The sequence below is a fragment of the Marmota flaviventris genome, chromosome 1 (genome assembly GCF_047511675.1).
Source record: "Marmota flaviventris isolate mMarFla1 chromosome 1, mMarFla1.hap1, whole genome shotgun sequence".
NCBI classification, from domain to species: domain Eukaryota; kingdom Metazoa; phylum Chordata; class Mammalia; order Rodentia; family Sciuridae; genus Marmota; species Marmota flaviventris.
Genome location: NC_092498.1, coordinates 72,820,199 through 72,839,841, shown reverse-complemented (window position 1 = coordinate 72,839,841; position 19,643 = coordinate 72,820,199). Strand labels below are relative to the sequence as shown.

General features: G+C 37.4%; 1 protein-coding gene across 3 annotated transcripts in view; it reads left to right on the top strand.

The window, feature by feature from the left end:
- The window catches only part of Dock4 (dedicator of cytokinesis 4), a 439,856-nt gene that overhangs the window by 88,020 nt on the left and 332,193 nt on the right, over positions 1 to 19,643 (top strand). The gene's annotated exons all lie outside the window — the stretch shown is intronic.

The following is a 19,643-nucleotide window of genomic DNA, read 5'->3' as shown; positions in this document are numbered from 1 at the left end:
TGTCCATCTACAACTAAAAAAATAAATCTTCAAAAAAGAAAGAAAGAAACCAGCAGTAGTTTTAAGAAAAAGGAACTCCAGTGAGGAAGCTGGCTATGGGGTAGGAGCAAAGGAAAGTGATATTGTGCTTTTGACTAGACCCTGATATGAATATTTTTAATCCTTTATAAATGCTTTTGAAAAGAAGCTAATGGTATTAAAGCTTATCTATTATGGGAGTAAAATATAGAGAAACCAGTTTTCCAAGATGATGATAATTGTTCTTTTCCTTACTTGCTCTGATAATCATAATTTCTTTTTTGTCCTTTGTGATGCTGAAACAGTCTGCTCTGGGCAGCTAACCTGTCAACAGCCCTAGACTTGTGCACTTCCCCTCTTCCTTCTCAATCCAGCTGTTTCACCAGGGTCCCAGTTCTGCCATTGTTCTTAGGTACTAGAGACTTTCCTTGGTCTTAGACACTGGTCTTGGTATTTAAGAACTCAGGAACAGAGCCATCTCTTTAGCTTTTAAACTGCTAGAACTGGCCAACGCCCCACTTTGCCTCAGGAATTCCCTAATAATGGCTCCTTTCACTATTGCCTCTGACCTAATTTGTTGTTGTTTTTTATTTGCATGCTCCTTTTTACTGATCATGCAGTAGTATAATTTTTTCCCCTATTAAAAATCCACCCTACCTTTTAAGGGTTCTGGTTGGGGAAAATCTGTAATTTGCTTAGCAATAGTTCAGCTCTCTCAAAATGACAATCTGTCATGTCTTTGAAGACAGTGTGAAGTACTAGGTGAGGGGCCTGAGACTTGAGGTGGTAACTCTCTGGTTAGGATATAACTTTTTTGCATAGGAAAAAGAGAGATGGAGTAGTTCCCGAGAGGTTCCCTTAAGGGACAAAATCCAGTGAGATTCAGAGACCTCTGATAAGGCAAAAGAAGGGTAGACTAGTAGATAGAGACTAAAAAGAAAGATTGAGAATTCTTTCTGAGAAACTGGTAGCTTTTGTGTGGAGAAGGTGCCAACAGGGAGTGAGTTTCAGCACATTTGGGGAGGTCAGTTGCATTGCCCCTGTGGGCCAGGCTCTTTTTGAAGCAGGTGAGGTACCCTCTCCAGCTAACTACTGTCTGAGAAGTGGATACTAGATTTGTGCTGGAGTGTCTGAAAGAGTGAGAGTCCTCAGGATGGCCCATGATTGGGGTGGAGAGTCCTGCAGGCAGGAAGTCACTTCGAGCAGAGATGAGGTCTTCCCTGAAATAGGGCCACCATGTTCCTGGCACAGAAATTCCTGGATGATCCCCACTGTGCATGATATGTGCCAGATCTGGCCTTGACCATGCCTCAGCCTACTGATGAATGTGGCCTTAAGATCCTATTCAGACTTCCTTATATTCATATATAAATAAACCACCAGTGCAACTGCACATCATGTACAACCACAAGAAGGGATCTTAATTAAAATAAGTTATACTCTGTGTATGTATAATATGTCAAAATACACTGTACTGTCACATATATCTAAAAAGAGCAAATTTTAAAAAAAAGATCCCATATGGCATGTGGATCCTCCCCAATGTTGGGGCACTGATGCAGGAATAATAACACTTATGTGTTTTCTATTATAATAAGCTTAGTTTCTTAGCATATCTAGTCATGTCTTTGAAGATTAGGACTCTAGGTGGGATGGGTAGGTATAGACCTAAAACTAAATATAACTGGATTCAATCCACTGAGTGATACAGGTCAGTGGTTAGCCGCTGCATATGAAGTACTTATTTCCATGGGTTTTTATTTTAATCATAATTGGAGTTTTGCAAGTGTTAACAATGTTGTAAGAACCGATTTTCCAGTATTGATTTTTTTCTTTTCTTTTTTTTTTTTTTTTTACTTTGAATAAAATACATTTTAGTGAAAAAAAAAAAAAAAAAGCAATTATTAGGAGACTTGGAGCTCCTGTTCATATTTGGCAATCCTTTGGCTTCTCTGGGAATTTGTGCCTTTGCTTTTGGATACAATGCTGTGTTCAAAGATGATTTCCCTGCAATTTGACAACGACAACAAAAAGTAGTGTCATGTATAGAAATATAGCCTGGTCACTCACAGATATGCACCATTTATCCAACAGCCAATCTCCCTCCAGACTTTCCCAAAATGTGAGTTCCTTTGCTTTTCTGCTGAGGCACAATAGTCTTAGAAAATCAATACATTCTTATTTTTACTTCAGTGGTTTTACCTTGGGAGACCAGGTGGCCCCAAACTTTCTACTACAGAAGCTGGTTGCATTTATGTGAGAGGTGATTTGCCTGACTTTCTGTGGAATTTTCTTCAAAAGACCAGTCTTGCTTGCTATATACTTTGAGCTTCCCAGATATTTTTTCCTTCTGTGTGTCTCATTTGGGGCCTGCAGAGCAATCAAGTTGGCTAGTGTTCTCCCTGCCCCTCAGATTGTAGATAAGAATTGTAGTCAGCGAAGGCTTTTAGAGACTGGGGAGAAGGTCCTCTGTTTTTTGCTTCCTTGTTTGTTGCTTGGGGAAGTGAACTGGCTGGCCAGCAAGAGAGAGCCACTTTGGAGGTTCTCATGGTTAGTCCATGTGCTTTTTCCACGCTATCGAAATCCTGTCTTCCTGGCTCTGCCCTTGGGATGTCACCGTGTGTGCAGGGAGTTAGTCTCTTTTCTCCTAAGGGAATGAAGTGCTTCATTTTGAGAGAAATCCTTTGAGAGGGGCAAAGGCACTTATCTCTTATATCAATTATTTGAAATTGGCTTAGGATAGGGGCATTTTTTTTCTCATTTCTTCATGGCTGTTCCCCTTCTCCCCCAACAAATAAAACTGGGCCAGACACTAGATGTGATTAGTCACCTTTATATCCCTGGTTCTTAACAATGTGCAGAAAAAAGGGGTCTGGATTTATTTACTGCAAATTAAAATCCCCTGCATTCTACTAGATCACATCCCCAAGGAGAAGGATTACAACATCCGTTTCATGGTTTCCTTAGCAATTGTTGGATTTCTACTGGCACTGAAATGCAGTCATGTGGGTATTTTGACATTTGTCTTCGATAAATAGAAAAGGATGTAATTAAAGGTCAGATCCTGAAATGGGATTTTAGTTTATTTTGATGTCTGTGGAAACTTACTATGTTTGGCCAGTGTTCTTTTAATGATTTAAGTTTTAAATACCTTTTTAATTATCTAAGTTTCACTGAGGTCTGCAAATTAAGGCAATATAAATAAATGTCAGGTTGCCAGAAGGGTGATCTAACAGCTTCCTCAGTCTTGATAATAAATGGTATAATTAATGGTATAAAATATTATGCTGCCTTGTCTATTAATTGGGGTAGAAATTTCAATTCAGAGGCAGGATGAATTTCTCCTTGACGTGTATTATCAAGATTAAAGGCAAAATGGGCTAAAATGAGGGTATTGTTTATATCAGTCACATTTTATCCAGTTCCTAGAAGGATTGTATCACTCCAGTGTTGTGTGTGACACCTAAAACCTAACAGATTACGTAATGAATATGAATTTAGAATTCCGGTTGGTATCCTTATTTAGAGTGGCATCTATTTTTGCAAGCTCTTCAGAGTTTGGTCTAGCTTCCTGTGAAGTATCTTTCAATTTATCTCTGAGTATGTAATCTCAGAAATGTTTATGGTACACTGATCTTAACATATTATAATAAACTTATATTTAGAATTTTTTGGTGTCTGTATGTATGTATGTGTTTCTTTTTTTAAAGAAAAGCTAAGAAATTTTAGTCTCTTCATTGCCCTCTACAAGGCACTTTTTCATATTCTGAAATAGTTATTCTTATAGTGCAAAAAGTCTGGGTAATTGAGAATTTCTTTTTTTTCTGTGAGCTCTCGCTTCTATCAAATTCAGGATTAATCTTCATGTTGGCATCAGTGCCCATGGCTGTGGGCTTTAATAGAGTCCACCTTCCTTGATCACAGAAAATTAGAACATCACCAAATAGGGCAACTTGGGGCTTTCCAAATGCTTGCCATCTGGAGATCTTGGTTCATGCCTATAATGATTCTTTTTTTCCTGCTTCTATGTCCTTATTTTTCAGAATTTCACCCATCTTAAAGGGCCCATCCCAGGATCTTCTGCCATATAGTCTCCTGGTTTCTCTATTTAAATAAAACATGATATTCCTCTTATGGTGTGGATCACTAGTTCTCCAAAATTGCTTCATTAGTCTCCTAGGTTTGCCATAAAAAAATATCATGGACTAGGTGGCTTGCAAGACAGGAATTTATTTTCCCTCTGTTCTGGAGGCTGGAAGTTCAAGTTCAAGGTGTCCACAGTCTTGGCTTTCTCTTGAGATCTCTTGCTTTCATTTGTACACAGGTGCCTTCTCTGTGTCTTCACATGACCTTTTCTTCATGTACTTGCCTACTTGGTATTTCTTTCTCTTCTTAGAAGGACACCAGATTCTAAGAAGAGAAAGATTGGGGCCACCTGCATAACCTTTTTTTTTTTTTTTTTTTTGGTGGTGGCCGTGCTGGAGATTGAACCCAGGGCCTTGTGCATGCTAGGCAAGCACTCTGCCAACTGAGCTTTAATCTCTTTAGCCTCTTTAAAGATCCCATCTCTAATTAGTCATATTCTAAGATGCTGCTGGGTTAGGCCTAGGCCTTCAGTATAAGAATTTTTTGGGAGCACATTTAAGTCCCAAACAGTGGCTACTTGTATACATCATATATATCTGTTCCTCCTCCTTTTCCCTCATTAGATTGGCTATTTGAAGGTATGACGTTATATAAATGGGCTTAGGAGACCTGAGTGTAATGCTTCATATGTAATAAATGGTCACTAAATACCTGTTGAAATATAAGTTTAATTAAATCAATCTCTCAAAAATTTAGTATGCTTATTAGACTTTTATGGAAATGATCTATGGCCAAATATGGTGCTTAAAATTACTTCATAGATTTGGTCAAATGCTGCCAAGTAATTTATTAAACAGAACATTGCTGGAGTGCTAAGCTACTCTTCTGTTTTATTTTTCTTTCAGATTTAAGTAATTTCACTGTGATTTTGCATTTATATATCTTCTCTCATTCTTACAAACTCAAGGTGGAAAAAAAAAAGTCAAGATAAAACTTAACCTGTCCACCTTATAAATCCATATGCAAATCTTTACGGCCTTTGGCAGTCATTCTATACATTCATTTGGCAAACCTTAAATAATGGCGATGTAATCAGACAATTCATTGAGCTCTTTGGGTAGTGACATCAAAGGCCTCATCAGGAAACCATGCTACTAAGTTTTGAATGTTTCTGGGAATATTTATGAAGTTAATATTGACTAGGTTAGGAAAGTGGTAACTCCCATTTTGGAAATTTAGGAGGGTCAAAGTATTTGTGCCATCCACCATGATGTAGATTCCTGCATGAGCTATCAAATACATGCCTGAGTGTCTGAGCAGAGTCTGTGCTGCATGCTAAAAAGATGCCTTGTGTAGCCTTCCTCTGCATACCATCTCTGTGTGCATGCTTTGTTCAGAAAGGCCTGGCTGAATTTTGCACCTTTACTAACAAGGTGCTGTCTTTCTAGCCTGTGGTCTGTTTAGAGCTATCCTCACTAGCAGTTTAGAATCCTAGTTCTTGGAGGAAAATGGGAATATGCACCCTCAACCTTTCTGACAAACAGCTTTTATGAGAACCTGCCTAAGAGAAAGAGGCATTTAGTTTACTATGCCTAAAGGACTTATATTCATTTGCACCTCCAGGGACCAGATTCTTTCAGATTCTGTGGTTACCTCCAGCAAGCTGTAGAGGAATGCTGGACTCTGTTCCCTTGCTGAAAGCTGAAGGAATTGCCAAACAGAATCTGCTGCAGCCCATTGTGCATTTGCGCCATCCCAACCCTTTGTGTGAGAGTAAAGCTTCTAAGAAATTTCTTTTAGCATCTGGTAGCTTTATGTCCTTGCATCAAGGAAGTTTAGAATCAAATTCGAAACTTAATCACAGTCAACTTAACTCATATAGTTATAATGCTTGCATTTTGATTTTACTCTCGTGATTATTAATTTGATTTTCATTTTAAAAGTTATAAAACTATTAAGAAGTTATAAAAAGAGTAGATAGAGGTCTCCTTTCTCATTACCCAGTTTCCTCTCATGGCGTCTACTTTTTTTTTTTTAATGTACTTATTTGAAAAAATTTTGGATTTTCACATTTTTAAAAAAAAAAATTGTTTCCCTAAATGTATTCCTTGGTTCTTCATTATAATTTCCCATGACTTATTTAGAGAAAGAGTGAAAATAAATAGAAGCTGATTAATAAGGGAATATAACTTAGCATCCTGTTGCCTGTGATTTAACTTAAACATGTTTCAAATCAACTTCTGGGGTAATGGTGACTAGGAGTTGTTGCTACTTGGATGTAAGAATAGAATAATGCTTTTCAATGTACTCTGACAGGTTTCTGATAGTGGTTAATATTTTCCTGCTTTTTTTTTTTTAACAGCCCCAGCAGCATATTAAGCTAATAGTTTTTAGGGGATAATCTAAACTGTTGCTTTGAGTCAGTAGTTATTCTTTAACCCACCATCTTCCACATCACTCTTCTGACCCTTGCTTGAGCCATTTACTACTTAAGATCACGATATCACCATTCAGCTTTGGGTTTGTTACACATTACTTTTTATTTTTCTACCTCTTTTGTTTTAAAAAGTTTTTTTTAGTTGTAGATGGATACAATACCTTTATTTTATTTGTTTATTTTTATGTGGTGCCAGGGATCTAACCCAGTGCCTCATGCATGCTAGGAAAGTGCTCTACCACTGAGCCACAACCCTGGCCCTTTTCTACCTATTCTTAAGTCTTTTTTCTCCATTCAGATTATGAATGTTTTGAAACTTCTGCCTTATACTTTTTATGTTCTTTCTATATTCCTTAGAACAAATTCAAAACAACATAGTAGATCATTTGGGTATTTTTCTTCTAAAAAGTGATGTTTTGAACTTCTAATTGTGCTATTTGTCCACTACAGAAGGATGGGAGTAAAGGAGTAGAACATGTGAGTAGCCAAGGATAATTTTGAGTTTTTTTGGCATTTCCCTTGCACTCAGAGAGCTCAGGTTCAAGAGCCATGCTTACAATTATGCTCTCAGAGACTGTGAAGGTCCTGAGTTGGGATTTTCCTTGTTTCCCCTTAGAGGGACCTATTCTCATGATTAGTTTGCTAATGGAGCAGGCATGCTGGTTAATGAGGCTTTCTATTTCATTGGTGCATTTAAAATTAAATCAGTAATAATTGTCATGTTTATGATTCATATTCCAGAACACACAGTAGCCATAACACATCTGTTGTGGAAATACTATTATAAGATTGAGAAAACACTGACCTGCCTAACCCCTGTTCACTAATGACTGCAATTGTAGGGGAAAAAAAAAAAATCCGAATGAATTTCTCTACAGAGTCTGTGGGTAGGCGAACTCTGGGTCCTCAACAGGGAGAAGAGAGTTGAGAATGGGATGGATGACTTGGACTTACTGGTCCTTTGGAGATGTAGTTCTGGCTGGGAGGGGTCCCCCACAAGGTAGCCCTGTGTCTTGTCCTTGTATGAGCAGGACAGGGACCAGATTGCAGAGAAGAGGAAATATTGCTTGGGACTGCTCTTAAAGGGCACTTATTGGTTTATAATTTTAAAAAATCCTACATAGATCATTGTTTATCAATCTGCCCTACCTCAAGAGTGAACCTTTGATTTTATAGGTCGGGATCAAATAGACTGCAACTCTGATTCCTATGAGTAAATCAGGGTCCTTGCCTAGAAACCAGACATTGTGGCTTACCCCTGGCTTTCAGGAACCTGAGGCGGAACTACAAAGGGAGGAGGGAGGTGGTTGGACTTGTGGTTATGACTTCTTCTCTGGGCTCAAGTTCTCATTTACTTTGAAGTACCTCTGAACCTTATTTTTTAAAAAAGTTCCACCTTGATCTAACTTTCCATTTGCTTTCCCAAATTTGGGAATTTTGATTCAATAATAAAACCAAACTCAAAACAGCAGCAGCAACAATACAACCCCAACCAATGTACTATTTTTCTATAACTTAAGAAAATAAGTGTAGTTCATACATTTAAGAGTGAAACTATTTCACATTACTTGAGTTAATTTTGAAGTGCTTTAAGTGAATTCTGTGTAGTATCAGATAAACTCAGAAGTGTGTACAAATCAACAAAACCAGAGGCGGGCCTAGTTAGGCATTTGCAGATTTGCTTTCTTTTAATAAGAAAATCTCTTTAAAGCTATTTTAAACTTGTTGTTTTATTAATAACGTAGAAAGTTTTATTAGTGTAAACAGGATTTTGAAAGGACTAATTCATTGTGTAAATGTTAATTTCTGTCACTGAAAGTGTTTAGAAAATTTAAGGTACTTTTCTTAGTGTTTGGCATATATTAGGTGTGTTTGTCATGACACTGAATAGCATAGTCATCCAACTTGTCATAGTCCATTCAGGTAGCTCTCATAGAAATACCATAGACCATCTGGCTTAAACAACAAACATTCTGGATTCCAAGAATAAGACACTGGTAGATTCAGTGTCTGGTGAGTGCCCACATCCTGGTTGGTAGATGGAACCTTCTCTCTGTGTCCTCACAGGATGAAGCTTCTTTTTTCTTTCTCTTTAATATTTTTTATTTTAGTTGTCCATGGGCCTTTATTGTTATTTATTTACACATGGTGCTGAGAATTGAACCCAGTGTCTCACAGATTCTAGGCAAGTGCTCTACCATTGAGCTACAACTTCAGTTTTGAAGCTTCTTTTTGTAGGAGCACTCACCCATGCATGAGGACTATATTTTCCTGGCCTAATTGCCTTTGAGAAGTCCCACCTCATAATACCATCACAATAGGGGTTAGGATTTCAACATACAAATTTTGAGACAATTCAGTTCATCCATGTATCTTTCCCAAGGCCTCACAACTAGAAAATGGCAGGACTGGAATTTGAACTCTGGCAGTTTGCTTTGGAATCTTACCTCTTCATGACTATGCTATGCCTTCTTTCAGCATTCAGAGTTTCTTTGTCTTTCTTCTTCACTTAGTCGTCAACTTCTCAGTCACTTGCTTACTGATCATGCATTTACTGAGACCTGATATTAAATAGGTATTGTGGTCTGCCATGTTTCCTGCCCTCAAACATTTCAGCCTGGCAGTAGGAGACAGATGGTTAACCCCAAGGAGCATGCTACCCAGAAGGTCATGTCAAGAGGAGAAAGAGGCCAGTGAATCCCAAGAAAGACCCCCAAGCATTAGCATTGAAAGGACAGGTAAAAGATAGGGGTTGAGAAAAACCAAATCAAACAACAACAACAACAAAAAAAAATTAAAGCAAAAAAAAAAAAAAAAAAAAGAAAGAAAGAAAAGAAAAAAACCCACCACAAGAACAGTAGTAAAAAGGTAAAACAGTTAGGTTTGAAAAGTGAAGTATTAGAGTTTAAAAATACCAGAAGGGAGGGTTCTGAGGGATTTCATTATATGAACAATCATAACAACAATAAACATCAAATTAAACTGAGAGAATTGCTTCAGGAAGTTGGCACTTGGTCATGACTTTTCTAGGTCTGATTGGTAGCCTTGGTAATAAGCTCTTTTATTGGTCTCATTTGTCTTGTGACATAGAAGGACTTGATGCTAAGCAACCGTTGTAAAAATCAAGCCTTTCTTCTTTATAGCATATATTTTACCCCTCTGGGGACCCGAGCTGTGGCATAGGCAGGGTCACCATTGTCTTGATTCAGAAAACATTTTGAGTGATATATTATGGATGAGTTTCTTAACTAGCATGTGAAATAAAATAGTAAATCATCATGACCTTACACTGGGGTAATGGAGCAGAATTTATACTGATGGGTGTCTGCCTGTGATGAAATTGCTTGTTAATTCTGGGTAGATGATATTTTTTTGGTGGGTTGTTGACCATAATGATTCTCATTTTTAAAAGTGGTGCCAAAAGTGAAAATCTTCTCACTATATGTATCACCCTCCCACATCCTTCCACAGAACAACCTCAGATTCAATTCCTAGGAGACTCTAACAGCAGATGATTCCTGTTCCCTAGAAACTTCTCAGTGTTGGCTGTGCACTTGGTTATTTAAGTCTGAATTCAAAGCTCAGAGTTTGGGTTATAAACCATTCTTAAAGGAAGAAATATAATTCTTTCCTGTAGTTCATATGACTTCTGGATGGTATCTATATGTACTTCCATATATCTGAATATTTAGCTATATAGCTACACACACACACACACACACACACACACCTTTTTTTAAAAAAAAATATACCACTTTCATTTATTTATTTTTTTTACAATTTCTGGCCTCAGCTTTGCCTTTGGTAAACATTTGAATGTTTCCGAGGCCCAGTCCTGGGATATGGGAGTGAATGTGGTATTGTTCTGAATTCACTGAGCTGAGTCTGGTGGAGGAGATAGCAGTGGGCGGTGCACCTTGATTTATGCAGTCCTGGATGTCTAGTGGGAGCTAAGGGCACAGCCATCTGTGTTCTGTGGAAAGTTGGGGAAGGCTTTTCCTTAGTGGTGGAGATGTGGGTGAAGCCCTTGGGCTGATTTTGAGAAAAGGAACAGTTCCTAGGCCGCCCAAATGACAAGGATACAGTTTATTTTCAGGCATAGGTTAAAACAAACAAACAAACAAACAAAAAACCAGGAGCATCCATACTCTCCCCCCCTTTTCATCAGCTGGAGAATTCATTGACTTTTTCCCAAAGACAGTGGAAAGGCTGCTAAAATGTATTAACTCAGCATCCAAATTCATATCTGTTCCCCCTGGACTTTCACAGGAGTGCCAGAGGTCTCCAAAGAACAATCTCCCAACTGATAGAGTGCTTGCCGTGCATGCGCAAGGCCCTGGGTTCAATCCCCAGCACCACCACCACCAAAAAAAAAAAGCGAAGAAGTATAACCAACTGATTTATCATTGGGTAGATTGGTATGTAATTGTTCCATGGCATTATCTGATTTCAACAATTATTTTACATGGTTATTAATATCTGAATTGTAACTATATGAAAAGTATATAAAATGTTTCATGCATAATATAACATTCCTTGTGTGCAGTTGGAAGGAGGTATGATAGTTGGCATATGTAGGTTTAAAGCACAGCTCATTTTTATTGCCAGAATTTATTTTTGTTAAAGTATTTCATGGAGTCTAAAAATAAAGATATGACTATAAAATTATAATAACCTCAAACATTAAGAGAGTAGAATACTGTTTGAGTCCTTGTTGTGCAAATATGTATCAGTGTTTAATTTGTGCAATGAATCTACAAAAACAAAACCTGTTCATTATTTTTTTCATTGATTTTTAATTTGATATAGCCTACCTGCAGTTATGCTATTACTAATGTGCTAATGGGTTCAAATTCCACCAAATAAACTTGTAAAGATGAGATAATGAATAGTTTTATCCTCTGTTTTGTTCATCTGGCTGGTTACCTGATTGCATCTATTATTTTTATTTTTTTATACATATTATGGGATTTCTGGGCCAACTTCATGCTTGGTTGATTGATTTTTTTTGTTTTGTTTTGGTTTTGGTTATCTTTTATTTAGGGTGGGGGGATATATTGAGTTAATTGAAAAGCACATTCTGTTTTGAATGATGTGTGTGTGTATATGGTCTGTAAACCTAAAAGAAAACATTGTTAATTCATGAATCCAGCCAACCAAACTGTCAGTTTTCTTGAATGCCAGTCATGTGCTATGATAGTTGCTGGGTGCAGAACAGAACTGTCACCTTCTCTGACCTCATGGGACTTAAAGTGAAGTACTGGGAATGGGTATTAGATGAGTAAACAAATAAATAAGTTAATAATTCTCAGTTAGCTTGAGGAGCACAATAAACTATTTTTTTTTCCCTCTTGGAGAGAATAAGGGGCTACTATAAAACAGAGGCCAGTGTATGTTGGGTCTTATTGTGGATATGGTTACCAGGGCTGGCCTCTGCTGAGATTTTTGTGAAGTCTTATTGATTTGCCTTTCTGGCCTGTATATGGAGGTAATACACTTTAATAATTGAAATTTCTTCCATAGTTTTCTATGTTGTAAAATTATTTTTTAGATTATTTAAAATTTAGTATATGTTGAATCTAGTATTTATCTGTTTGTTTTTTATTTTACATATATATGCAATAGAAATTATTTTCTAGTAATGTAATATATAATTTAATTATATATAAATAAAATAAAATATAATTTTCTTTAAAAGGGGATAGTTTATTTTTATAGAGTTTGAGCAGAGATGTGCACTATCTTAAATTTGTATCCTTTGGTGCTTATGGCTTTTCATTTTGGTATTTATTCACACTTATGCTACCTCTCATAATTGTGCAGTATGGAAACATTTGAGAAACCGGGCTGAAGAGAAGGAATATGTTTCCTAAAAGAGTATGCTATTTGTATATAACATTTTAAAATCCCTAGTTGTATAACTATTTCTGATGTTGAAATGCACAGCAGAATACTTTGGATTCCACCTTGGAATTGTTTCCTGCCGCAGTCGGGCTGGGCACAAATCACGAACCACTGAAGCAGGAACAAACTTTATTTTTGAACTGCAGGAAAACACTTCACACAGCTCCCGGGGAATCCTCCGAACGAACGCCACGCGGCTAGTCCAGGAATCCCCAGCCGGAAATATCTCTCCCGGAAATCCCTCCTCCTGCACTTCCCCAACCAATGGGAACTCTCGGGGAATCCGAGGAAATCCCCACGAGAACTCTAAAATAGTGCAAGAACTCAAAAGTAGCGGCAGAGGTGGATAGTAATGCCTCGCCTGTCAATCAATACTGTTGGCAAAATGCCAGGGGCCATACAGACTCGGCCATGGCTCTCAGCAGTTTCCCATGGCTTAACCTCTGGCATCCGAATCTGGGTTAGAATTGGGAGTTACTCTCATGTTCCACATTACCTCCTGCATCTCAGCCTAATGATGGGGAAGTTGTTAATGAGCTGTTCTCATAGGCACAGAAATGACTTTTGGAAAGTTATGTCCATATGAACACCTGTGTGGTCATTACAAACATTAGTGACCAGAATAGCTAAGATATGCATGATTGAGCACATTGCTATAAAAATATCATTCAAAACATGCTTAGCCTACAGAAGGGCAGTGTCAGAGGCCCACAGAGCAACTTGAACCCTTTTCATCCTTGTATCTAAAGCTTTTTAAACTCTTCTGTATTCACACCTTCCCTGGGATCTGGAACCAATCCTTTTCCCAATGGAGAAAATGTAATTGTCTTTAATTTGATGGTTTGAGTCTTAGTACCTGTACCTCTGCTCTTCTATCTCTTGGCCTCTTCCACTGGGTTGCTTAGGTTCTGTTGACTCAGCTTCTTTTCCTTCCATCCATGAGTTGGCTTCATGGTGGTAACCAGGTCTCACATGCCATTCCCATGCCATGTCTCTGTGTGCTGTCTGTTATGCATCCATTTATTCTGCATTAGGATCAAATCTATAGATTGATCACTTCCTGCTGCTCTGTCCCTTGACTGAAGTTCTGCCTCTGAGCCCTGCCTCTGAGCTTCTCTCATGTAGACTGTCTACTTCTCTGCCACTAAATGACTTTTTGTTCCTGTGTTCCACAGTGCCATGCTCTGTGGCCAGAATGTTCCAGGTTCCTCTCTCTTTGATGTCTAGGCTTGTGACTTACTTTATAGTCTCACTGGGGCCTTTACTGATCAGCTACACTTTTGTCTTTGGGTCTGGCCAGCACCAAATCTCACTCATTTTGGAGTCCCTCATAGATATTTAACACTTCCCTGACTAGTAGGTGGAAGTCACAGGCATCAGAATTCTTTTTGGCTGAATAGATATTTATTGAGCACCACCTGTGTATAAGGCAGTACTTTGTGTTGTGACAAAAAGATGTGTGAAACTTGATCCTAACTCCTACACATATTCTGTTAAGAGAACAACAACACAATTAGTGCATGATGCACAATAGGTTGAAGAATGGCCAAAAGTCAAAGTCAGTCTCTCTCTCTCTCTCTCTCTCTCTCTCTCTCTCTCTCTCACACACACACACACACACACACACAATTAGTGAACAACAACACAATTAGTGCATGATGCACAATAGGTTGAAGAATGGCCAAAAGTCAAAGTCAGTCTCTCTCTCTCTCTCTCTCTCTCTCTCTCTCTCTCTCTCTCTCTCTCTCTCTCTCACGCACACACACACACACACACACACAATTTTATAATTAAGAACTTACTTTAGAGAGACCTTATTATACTCATTTTTGTTGTTATTTTCTTTTTTTTTAATTACTGGATACATCTACATTCGTGAAACTGGCTTATTCAGTGTTCTAAAAGTAATTTGGGAAGCACTTGCATTTCATGGTTTGTTTTAAAAAATGTGCTGCTTTTATTTAGTCTCACTGTGCTTTAATGAACTTAATAAAAGCATGTGAAGTTGGCATGCGTGGATTAGAAGCATGAAGCCATTTGTTGATGGAGTTATTACTACAACAATTCAAGGAATGAAGACTCCTATGAAATTTTTGTTGAATTCCCTGTCCACAGGATTCATAAAGCCAAATTACTTAAAAAATATTATAGGTCACTTGGTTACATATGTTCCTCTTAATGAATTTTGACTTCGTTTTGTATCCTGTTTACCCTTTTTCCTTTTAAAAACATATAAACTAAATATTTCTTTTAACAATTTAAATCCTTCACCTTTCTCTGCATCTTCTCTTGTAAGCCTCTTATTTTCCTTTCAGTACCTGCAAATATTTATTCCTCAGTGCTTCATCATTACCCTTTCAATTCAGTTGTGGTGCCTTTTGTTGACATCACCTGTCCATATAGAATAAAGAAGTCTAATATTAGCCTTATACCATTGAAGGACTAATCAATGGAAAATAAAGTAGAAGAATGTTTTGTTTTTTTTTTTAAGATTGGAAATTATGTTTTTAACTCTACAAAAAAATACTCACTGTGATATAATTAAAATATACAGTTAAGCTTTGGTCATCTTTCAGTTTCCAAATGTTCTTTGGGCTGATTCCATCATTTTGTATAATGTTATGATAAAATATTTTTTATCCCTAGCTATACGTACTATTTTAGTAGATAGTTGTCATGTTTCTGTCTTTCAAGTTAGGTACAACTAAGCTATTATAATTTGAAAAATGTCTGTCCTTTCCCAACTTGTAGTACTGATAATGACTAGAGATTCCCCAGGTATAAACTCAAAATCTTTGGAAGATGTTTGACCTAAGACTATCTTCATTTGATCAAACCATTATTTGGGAAGGAATGAGTTTGCTGAAATCCAGCTTTATTTCTTATAGTCCCCTTTCAGCTATACTGTATACCTTGTCACCATGTCATAAACGAAAATCACTCCAGCTTATCCCTGAGCCCTGATCTGATTATCATTGCAGTGTTTTTTTTTTCCTTGTGATGACTATCAATTTAACCTGTGACAGAGCAATGTTATTGAAGTAAAGTGTTTTATTTTAGGGGGATTAAATGAAAGATAAATTTATTTTTGAGAAAAAGATAACACAAAGAATGTGCTTTTGAAAGAACCTGTCAACATATATTTTATTATAAGTATTTGCTCATCAGTTGCTGTTATTTCAGTACTTTTTTTCTACTTCTCATATCTAAGTCAAGTTGTTTTAGATAATAATATCAAAGTTCAACATATTTTCCGAGAACTAAATTTGCTGTTCTTAAGTTTCAAAAATAACTACTTCAGATTTTTTTCTATTGTTTTTCCTCATATATCAGAGAGTCATTAATGTTCTTATAAGAATTTAGTCCTTGTGGATCAATTTTTATCCCAAAATTTCAACAGGACTTTTTAAAGGCAAGCTTTGAAAAATCTAAATTTACATTAGATGGGATAGGACATTATGTTCTTTAAGAATTGGGATAAAACTTGTTATTTTCTTTTCTTTCTTTTTTTTTTTGTACTTCTCTCAAAGTGATATATTGCAGTAATAAGAGTTTCCATTGGTAGTTTTGCTTATACAGCATTTCTCATTTAAAAGGAACGGTATCTTTGCTGACTGTCAGCTCTATTCTAGGGGTGTTTTAAAACATTCCTGTATAAATTCTGTTTCTTAGGATCGTTGGTCCACATGAAGTTGGTCCACTGTGGTAGTATCAATATAATTGTTTATTCCCCCTTTAAGTATAATATAGCTTTAAATTTAATTTCCACTATTGGGAGTAGATTTTCTTCACAAAGAGTTACATTAATGATTTGTAGACCATCTTAAATGATACTTTCAAAAAAGTTAATTGCCCAGAGAGCATCAACTATAGTGTTAAGAGGAACAATGATTTGTGGGAAATGGGAGGTAGAGGGGGTGACAGGAGAGGGCAGGAGAGATGGGGAGCCATGTAATGTTTTTCAGGTGACCATGGCATAATTCCTGGGTAATATTGTGCCCACTGTATCCTTTCAAGTGACAGTGTGACTGTCCACCTATTTAAGAATGCAGCAACACAGCTCAACCATGTTTGGCTTCCTTTTCTTTTCTGCCTTCTGATATAATTATCTCTGCATGCCCCCAAATCTTCCATGATGATGCCCGTCTGTGAGAGACTAAGAAAGGCAAATCCTCTGTTGATAAACTGCAGTTTGATTCTGTACAACACTAGTCTCTAGGCGAGTAGAGATTTCAGTATTCTGTTCCCACTTCTCCCAAGTGCCCACTGAGAGCAAAATGAAACCTCACTGACATCCTGAGGTGTGTGGGGGTGTAATTTACTGGTGCCCAGAGCCTGCTGCCAGTGCTTTTCATTCCATCTTCCTAGGAAAGGAGGACAGTGCAATTTCAAAACTGGAATAGTGATTATGGCTTTCTGATCTGCTGCTGCCTGTTGGGCATGTTAAAAAAGAAAAGGAAGAGAAGTTTAATGCAAATCACGATCTCTTTGAGGCAGGGTCATCTTTAGCTGTTTCACACTGCAGTAGCCTTTGGAGAAACTGTTTTTCACTTGAGTTCCTTTAGACATTGCTTTGAAGAGACTTGATGCTGCAGGCCCAAAGCCCTCATGCAGGTCCCAGGACAAGCAGGAACCTGGGTACTTCCTACCTTGGTAGAGAAAGCTCATCATTTCTGTTAGCTAAGGTTTCCTAATACTTGGAAAGTGTGCTGATTGACTAACATCTTCATGTGCTAGAAAATATTGGTACCATTGTCTCACAGAATTGTTGAGGAGATTAAAAAATTGAATGTGAACACACCATATGATAACTCTTAGTACCTGGTAGGAACTCCCTAAGTGTTCATTTATCTTTTTGCAAATGACCAAACCAGTGTAGTAAATGGACTTCATGATGGATGAACATTAGACAGGATGTGAATATTTACCTTGGGCATCAGGCCAAGACATAGTTCATGACAATCCCTTGTATCTATTATTAGAGTTAAGACAACTAGTCTCAGTAGAGGTGCAGATATTGAGAACAGGGCTGGAAGTGGCTCTGTTAACACTGGAGTCCCACTAAAACACAAAGCCTGGTGGTTCACTAGCAGAGAACTTATGTGTACACATTTGGATATCTTGGAGACAGAGCATCACATTTAGTATAAAAAGCAGTGTGGGTTGCTAACATGCTCAAAAGACAGTAAAAGAAGAGACTGACCAGATTGACCTCTAAACTCAGGAATACATATAGAATTTAATGGAATAGGCTTTATGAGTTGTATGCTTTTCAGCTCTTAATGCCTTTAGAAAGTACAGGAAAGATTCTGTGTCCGCCAGTCACTTTGAATCTCAGGAGTACATGTTAGCTGGGGGCTTTGGTGGGTAGAACATGCTCCAGGTGAAAAAAGACCCGAGCTCCTCTGCTTTTTAGGATTGTGGAATGGCTGGGTGTCTTAAATTCTTTTCAGATTGAACCTTGCTTGCTGTTTCAGCATGGAGATACAGTGCTGAGTGTGTGGGAAGTTGTAACCATTCATCAATGTGATTCAGTCTCTCTTGGCAATGCACAGGCAGCAAGAGCATCTGTTCTATGAGGGAGCCTTAAAGATTCTAGAAGCCTGTTTCCAATTCAGGAACATATATATTTGTGTAGTATACCTGTTTCTAGAATCAGACAGGTCCTCTACATGCACTTAGGGCTGGTCTGCCAATCTCCTAGAAGTCCAAGAAGGCCTAAGTGTGTTCAGATATCTTTTCTTCTTTCTGCCTTACCTGCCCCTGCCCAAGCCAAGCTAATTCTTCTTGGGCTTGATGCTCAAATATCAGGTATGTATACCCTGTAAATCCCACATTTACTCTTTTTCTTTTTAAGAGGAGAGGCTGGGACTCTTGTGGATTTTTGTATCTTAATGTCTATGAATTTGTTGGCTGGAAATTTGGGTTCAAGCAATATTAAGTCTGTGAAGCAATGTAAATAGAAAATTTAGACCTGGGTACAAAATACCTGGTGGGTCCTCTCTTCATTTTATAACTAAAAAAATAGTTATCTTTCTTTTGTTGAGTGATGTCTCTCAAGTTCTGTCACCTATAGTGCCACTGGTCATTAGTGAACAGGCCTTTGTGGATGTGCTTGAGGGTGAGGGTTTTTGATGAGTGTGGTCCTGATGAAGTGGAGAATCCAGGCCTGGCTAGGAATCTGAAGACTGAAATTCTGGCACCCACCTTACTACTGCTAGCACTTTGGGTCAAATAGCATTATTACCCTGGATGCAATTGCTTTATCTATGAAGTGAGGGCTTAAAAGAGCTCTAATTCTGAGGACCTGTCTCAGTTGTCACAATTTGTCTATTCCTTGAAAGCACATTTATTGTGATTCTTTGCTTCAGGCACTATATTTATAGTGTGCTCAGAATATAGTTTATGGCCTCAAAATTGTCATTCGCTTTTTTGCATGAAAACTAGTCTGTCTACCCTTTCAGATGAACTTATATATTTAAGCTTCCTTAAATTTAACCAGTTTGCCTTTAATGCAACTGTTTTCAAATTTAAAGAGGTCAGAGAATCTTTTATTTTTTCAGATATATAAAATGTAGTTACATATTCAGATGCCTGGATTATTTCTGAAATAGACCAGAATCATTTGTCTAAACAGATACTTTGGGGGTGTTAAAGATGAATTAATTTTTTGATTTAGCTTTCACAGTGCTTTAACTTAGAAATAAAAGAATAAAAATTTATAAGTTTGAAATAAAAGTTATAAGATTGAAATAATTCAAAATTGCATATTATATACATTTTTTTTCCCTCTCTGTATTGGGCATTGAACCCTGGGGTACTTTACCATTGAGCTACTTCCCCAGCCCTTTTTACTTTTGATTTTGAGATAGAGTCTAACTTGCAAGACTGACCTTGGATTTGGGATCCTCCTGCCTCAGCCTCCTGATTGGCTGGGATTACAGATGTGCACCACTACCTTTAATTGTTTAAAGTATATGACTTTTTTGTTGTTGTTTGGTTTTTGATAATGCTGGGGAGTCAAACCTACAGCTCTTCAAATGTTAAGTAAGTGTTGTATCACTGAGTTATGTCCCTAGGCCTAAAAACCATAAAGATTCTTGCTCTTAAAATACAATTAGTATCAACCAAGCTGGCAAAGATAAGATTTCTATATCCTGTATTTTAGATTTTTGTCTTGTTAGATACTCTAATAATA